The sequence below is a fragment of the Protopterus annectens genome, chromosome 7.part1, assembly GCF_019279795.1.
Source record: "Protopterus annectens isolate FY-2018-M chromosome 7.part1, PAN1.0, whole genome shotgun sequence".
In the NCBI taxonomy this organism is placed as follows: Eukaryota; Metazoa; Chordata; order Ceratodontiformes; family Protopteridae; genus Protopterus; species Protopterus annectens.
The window spans coordinates 294998464-295005578 of record NC_056740.1 but is presented as its reverse complement, the minus strand read 5'-3'; positions in this window follow the sequence as shown (position 1 = coordinate 295005578).

The window sequence follows — 7115 nt, the reverse complement described above, 5'->3', positions numbered from 1 at the left end:
CATGCAATATTTTATATGCTGTACTATTTATTCCTTTTTAATGGCAGTTTCTGTTTTAGATTCTATTCTACCAGTGCTGGTCTTTCATTTAGGACCCCCCCCCCATTTCTTTCTGTTTGACTGTACTCTGATATCAATCCCTGATAGGAAAGACAATCTCTAACCTGCAGTCCAAATAAAGTCTTGGCATCTTCCCATTCTATCATCTTTTCCTCTCTAGTTATTTGCTCTCAGTACCTTGGTTTCTTTACCAGTTTTCTTCAATAAATTCTAGGCCATCTTGCCTATTGTCTGTATCACTAATTACAGTCATCCCTATTGGCAGAATCTCCTTTCTCCATTCCGGAGTTGGTTTAGTTCTTAGAATACTTTCTGCTACTTTATGGATATAATATTCTACATGATTATTGTTTTTCTCCTTAAATGCCTGCATCCAAATTCCCAGTCTCACCTTGTTTCGTGAGCTTCCCCTGTGTTTCATCATCATTCCTTTACACCTTGAACTATAGTTTTCTTTGTGTGCTATGTATAGGAGTCTCAGCTGTGTAGCTCTGAAATATCCCTTCAAATTGGGTAATCCAAATCCGCTCTGTTCTACTGGAAGAATCAGCTTATCCCACTTGACTCTTGACATCTTCCCCTCCCAAATAAAGTCCTTTAGCTCTTCATTAATTGCTACCCTAAACTTCTGTTCTGGTTGATAAAAAATGCCTGACCTGTGTATAAGACAAAAGGGACGAAAAACATTTTAACTGCTTGTATCATACTATCCATATCCATATAATAAAGCTTCCATTTTCTCAGTTTTTGTATTATCTTTTGTTTAGTCTCTTCCCACATATCCTTAGCTGCCACACTAGAATCATTTTAATCCATACTCCTAAATATTTCATTTTATCATGTCCCCATAAATATGGGTATTCCTGAACCAGTTTATGTGTGAGTACATAATTTACCACTATTGCCTTTGTTTTAGTTTCATTAATTTTGTATCCAGAAAAGATCTGAAACTGCCTCAAAATGTTCCACAGCACTGTAATGTCTTTTTCTGGTTTTGTCAGGTATAAAATAACGTCATCTGCAAATAAAGCCAACTTTTCTTGACTACCATACCAATTATATCACTGAATTTCTGAGTCCCTTATTTTCTTTGCCAATGGTTCTAAATAGAGTGCAAATAAAGAGGAAATAGGACACCCTTGCCTGGTTCCTCTGCTCAAGCAGAAATTATCAGAGATGATCCCACCCACTTTAATTTTCACCTCCGATCCCTCATATATTCTCCTAATCATCCTCATAATTTTGTCAGGAAATGCAAATGCTTCCTTCGTCCTGTTCATAAAATCACAGCTTACTCTGTCAAATGCTTTCTCTGCATCAAGAACCACCAACAACAATGATATTTTCTTACATTTGGCTTCTCTCTGGATAATCAATGTTCTGTTAATGCTGTCACATGTTTGCCTCCCCTCCATAAAACCACATTGATCCATATCTATCAGTTTTGGCATTATTTTTGCCATTCTTTTAGCCATTATAGACATGAACACTTTATAATCATGGTTTAGTATTGAAATGGGCCTGTAGGAAGCTGAATCTGATGGATTCTTACACTCTTTAGGTATTACAGCTACCACTGATTTCTTCCAGAGCAGTGGCACTCCTCCTCCTCTTAAGATACTGTTAAACAAAACCTTCCAGATCTTTATCAGGTTTTTTTCCTACTAGTTTACAAACTTCCACAAGAATACCATCTATTCCTGGGGACTTTCCTGTAGATTGGTTATACATCGCAATTTTTATCTCATCTCCTCCTATCCTAACTGTTAGTAATTGAGCCTCATCTGCCTCTAACCTTGGCATATTTAATTCTTCCATAAACATTTCCTTTTGCATCTTTTCTTGATTTTCATATTTCTCTGCTTTATAGAGACTCTCATAGAATTTCCAAAATATTTCTAATACTGCTACAGAATGTCGTTACCTTCTTTGTTATAAGGTCCCCAAGTTTGATGACAGCCTTTCTACCTTCTGTTGCCTGAGTCATTGTGCTAAAAGGTTTTGTGCTCTACTGTTATTATCAAAAAACAGTTGCATAAGCTCATGCATATTATCGAGGTAATCCCTTATTTTCTGCCTAGCATTCTGCAGTTGACTCTCTTCTTTTTCTGTGAGATTCACCCTATTCCGCAATACTTTAACATTTGTCAGTCCCTCTAAATAATTCTTGTTACTTCATAACCATAGCTCCCTCTCTTTTATTTCCACCCTTGTTTTAAACTCCACCTTAATTTTATCCCACTGCCTAGTTATATTTTCAGAAGAAATTTCTATCCTCTCTAACAGCTTCTGAATAACCTCCACTACACATTCCTTAAATTCCTCCCTTTTCAACAAATAGGTGGGAAAGCGCCGATGTCTCATTTTTATGCCATTACTCTGTGTTTTTATTTTAACTATTATTTGTGCATGATCTGAAATAGTTATTGGGTGGGTATAAAGACCTTCAATTAAATGCACATGTTCAAATGAAGTGTAAAATCTGTGTAGCCTTGCCTACTTTTATATCTTGGGGAATAATATGAAAATTCACTCCGAACAGCTATTACTGAATTCACAATTTCCATGCCAAATATTTTCATAAATGTATTAAAAAACTGCCCTCCTTTGTTATATTTTCTCTTCTGAGCACCCAAGACACATCTTCACTGCTGCAAATCAAATTCCAATCCCACCTATAAGTAATATTACTTGCTGAAAACTGATTATTTCTCCCAGAATTTTCTTACGCTGAATTATAGCAGTTTTAGGTGGAATGTAAATACATACCAGTATAATCCTCCTCCTTTGTCACTAGCCACTTAGCACTACAAATCTGCCATTATTATCTTGTTATCTTCTTCTAACACTATTGGAGCTCCTCTTGCAATTAATATAAGTACTTCTCTTTTCCTTTGGCCCAGGTATTCCACCGAATAACCATCATGAAAACCTTTCTTTATCAAATTAACATGTTCAGTTTTTTAAGTGTGTCTCTTGTAACATAGCTATTTTTCTCTCTACATTATTTAATATAGTTCACTACTCTTTCTTGTTTCTATGTATCTATGGGACCATTTACTTTAAAGACATTAAAAAAAGCATCATTGTATTAAAAAGTTATTATTCCCACCTTTTATGTATAACACCTTTTTTGTTAAATGTCTAGTTCCAGCTTTTGTGTTACATGCATACACTATGGCAGGTTGAACTTTTTATACAGTTGTTTCTTGTCATACATTTGAGCTAATGTCACATCTTGTAATACTTTTTGTTTTATTGAAAGCCCTCACACAAAAAAGCTGACATACCCTCAATACCCCCTAAAATCTAAAATTAACTTAATACTAACACACAAAACTATGTACACCATCAAATATTGAAGTTTTACCCACCTAATAGGAACACAAATCCCAAACTGACAGCCACAGTCACACTCTCAGACTTGAGTTAACCTAAAAGAAAGGTCATCCATGCTAAGAAGCATGGTGCAGCTTGTGCTTCTACTAAGTGCTGATTGGTTTTGTCTTATCTTTATAGCTCTCCCAGCTGGGAAAACCCATGAATGTTTTCAGAGAACATTAACTACTCTGGGAAAACCACTGAATACGTTCAGAGGACAGTATCTCCTAGCCAATTTCTCTTTTCTTTTTTTTTCTCAGCTAATCACTCTCCACCAGACTGTAGTCAGTTTCTCTTTATCAGATTGTCTCTGCAGAGACATGAGAACAAGGCAGCCAGTTTCTCTTTATCAGGTTGTTTCCATGGAAACATGAAGACCAGCTGCAGAACTGTTACTAAGCATACATGTATTTGCTAGAACAAAGCCGTATAATATTCAACTTTCTTTTTCATTTATTTGCTCTCTCTTAAAACTTGGAACCACAAAAAAACAATGAACCACTTTCAAAACAGAGAATTCTTTAATGATTAAGCACTTTCATTAATAAGAACCTCATAGTTCCTAGCTTGTTCTACAAGTGGAGTTTATGCTTTCTTAAAACTTGTTACTAAATCAATCTAAGGTCTTTAATCCAGTCATTTCACCATGCAAGAATAAGGAAAAGCACATTAATTTTTCCTTTAACATGCTTTTTAACCAGGCTTTTTTTAAATACATTGCCGTCTCTACATTTCTTAAAAGTGAACAAAGAGAGAGAGAGAGAAGGAAGAAAAAAACAGCAGCACTTGTTTAAAATCCCATTACACTTAAAAAACTGAATAAAACTTTACTTTATAACATGTAAAGAAAATCACATGCCACAAAATTGATACTATTTAAGAAAAAATATTTATTTACAGTTAACTTTCTCACTCCTCTTCCCCTCCTCAAAGCACTTTTTCTGAACATTAATGACATGAAGTAGGGCATATGCTTTAGAGTCCCCCACAAATCCAACAAATTCTGAAAAAGTCCAGTATTTCAAGATTTTCTTGTTCTGTAATGTTTCACAGATATAATTATTGCATTGTAATCCCATATTAAATTATTGGTTTTAATTCTGTTTATCTCCAAAATCCTGTCTCTGCTTCATTTCCAACGTACTCTCGAGTCTTCGTGCTCCCTTCTTTCTCTTCAACATTTCCGTTGAAATATTTGAAAAGGTTTCACAGGTACAGTCCCTCTGTGGTCTTTATTACCAGAAGAACAAGAAGCAGAATCTGATAATGTTTCACAGCTTACTTTTTGTTGGACAAACTTTTATATTTCCTCCTTAGCCTGTACTTCATCAACAAAATGATTTTGTCCCTCCAGGGAAGAATCTCATATCTGTATCTTGACATTCCCTTAATAGTGGAATAATTTTTCTCATCTTCTGTTTGGTGTACAAGGAGTAATCATTCTCCACAAACACTCTGCTATCTTCCACTTTTAGTACTTTGTTCTTCTGCCACAATTTTGTCAGAATCAACTCCTTCTGCTGGTAGGATCGCATATTTACTATTAAAGGTCTAGACTGCTTTCTTATAGCCAGGTTTGGAGCATATACATGATATGCCCTTTCAACTAAAAATGCTTACTGTGGAATACCAGTCCAGCTGCTTATTTGTGCTTTCATAAAATTAATGCAGTCTGTTTCTTCCAGCTTCTCTGGTATAGCTGAAAATCTCAGGTTTTCCCTAAATGCTCTGTCCTCTAATTCTATCATTTTTAAACATCTCTTCCTGAGCAGTCTCATATTCAGACAGCCTTTTCTTTATTTCAACCTCTTATTTTTGCAGCTTTATCATCTCATCTGAATATCTGTTTAAAGCTTCTTCCATTTTTCCAGCCTTTTCTTGTTTGTGCTGATATACTCCATTAGTGCTTCATTTATTTTAGCCAGGTCTGTATGTGGTTGTCTTATACCTTCTGGTAGGTTACTGGAAGTCACGTCTGAAGATTGCATTGCCTTTTGCTGAACAGCTGCAGAGCTTTCCAAAGTCAGTGTTTCTTCTTCACTTTTTGTAGATCATTTTTCCAGGTCTTCTGTCTTTCTTTATTCCTGGCATCCAGGCAGTCCACTTACTAGCCAGTTATTGAACTTTACCCATAAACACAAGTCTCCTGACCTTTTCTGCTGAGTTTCAGTTTTTACACTGGGAGAGCTAGAAATAAGCTGTTACTCAATGTGCAGCCATCTTGGAAGTCTTCCAGAGCTCTTTGTTATACTACAATGAAGGTTGAAATCTGCATAGTAACTGATTTTAGTATTAACAGCATTTCTAAGGTGAGAGAGGTCTAGCAGAACAGGGTTTTCTGTTGCCTGGAAATAGAGGCACAGTTTTGTTAATTTATAATCATTTTAACACATGGTTGTACTGTATCTTTTGAAAACTTCTACACTCCAAAAGATGTTTCAGAGGTTAACCCAAGAGCTGAAAAATAACAGCTGCCACATTTATTATGCAGTGAAAATAGTGTAACACTCTAGATTTGAGTTAAAAATTAAGTTACGGCAATTATGAGTCTGTGCCTGCAGGACATGAAATTATATAACTTAATTGTTGTTAATATTTTGTTTAAATAAATTATCAGGTTGTACATAAAATAAAAAAGAAATTCTGTAAAGGAGAAAGTTAACAGTAAATATACAATAACTTGTCATAAATGATTTACTGAACTGCATTTGCATTGTTGATAGTGTCCCTTAAAATGAAACATAGCTTTATTTTATTATTACATTGCACAGCACTGAGAGAAATGAGGGTATATGAAATATTTTCATATTGAATTCCAAATAAGTAGTAAGTACAGTTTTCATTTCTACAGGATAAAAATGTTGTTAACAAATGCAGTATTTAATGAATAAGTTATTTCTTATGTTTGCACTTTATGTTGTGTGGCTGATGGTTGAATGATTTGAGGAAATTGTAAAACAATAACAATAGATACAAATGTTAATTTTTATTTTGGATATGAGCAATGTCACTGAAAGAAATATATAACTGAAAAATGGATATCTCAATACAGAGTTGCAAGGCAATTTAGGCTGAGTGCCTTCATCTTTCTGGATATACTGAGACTTCTTCAATAGACAATTCAGATGACCATCTTAAATAGAAAAGAGCAGCGCATAAGCACCTAACCACCCAAAATTCATTATTCACCTCTTAGTACAATAAAAAGTGTTTAAAAAGCAATGTGTGCACAACTTGTGAAACGAGAACATAAAGCAAGAACCTGCATCATATAAGTAAGTAAATGCAATAAAAATAAGTGTGAAGAAATTTCTGAGATAATATTCATAGAGAAAGACTACTCTTACACAATAGACAATTCAGATGACCATCTTAAATAGAAAAGAGCAGCGCATAAGCACCTAACCACCCAAAATTCATTATTCACCTCTTAGTACAATAAAAAGTGTTTAAAAAGCAATGTGTGCACAACTTGTGAAACGAGAACATAAAGCAAGAACCTGCATCATATAAGTAAGTAAATGCAATAAAAATAAGTGTGAAGAAATTTCTGAGATAATATTCATAGAGAAAGACTACTCTTACACAAATGGTTTTAGCTTTAAAACAAAGCCTAGTCTCAAAGAGCATGACTTGCATCCACTATTGTCAAGACAATTCTTTATTTTCTGAGT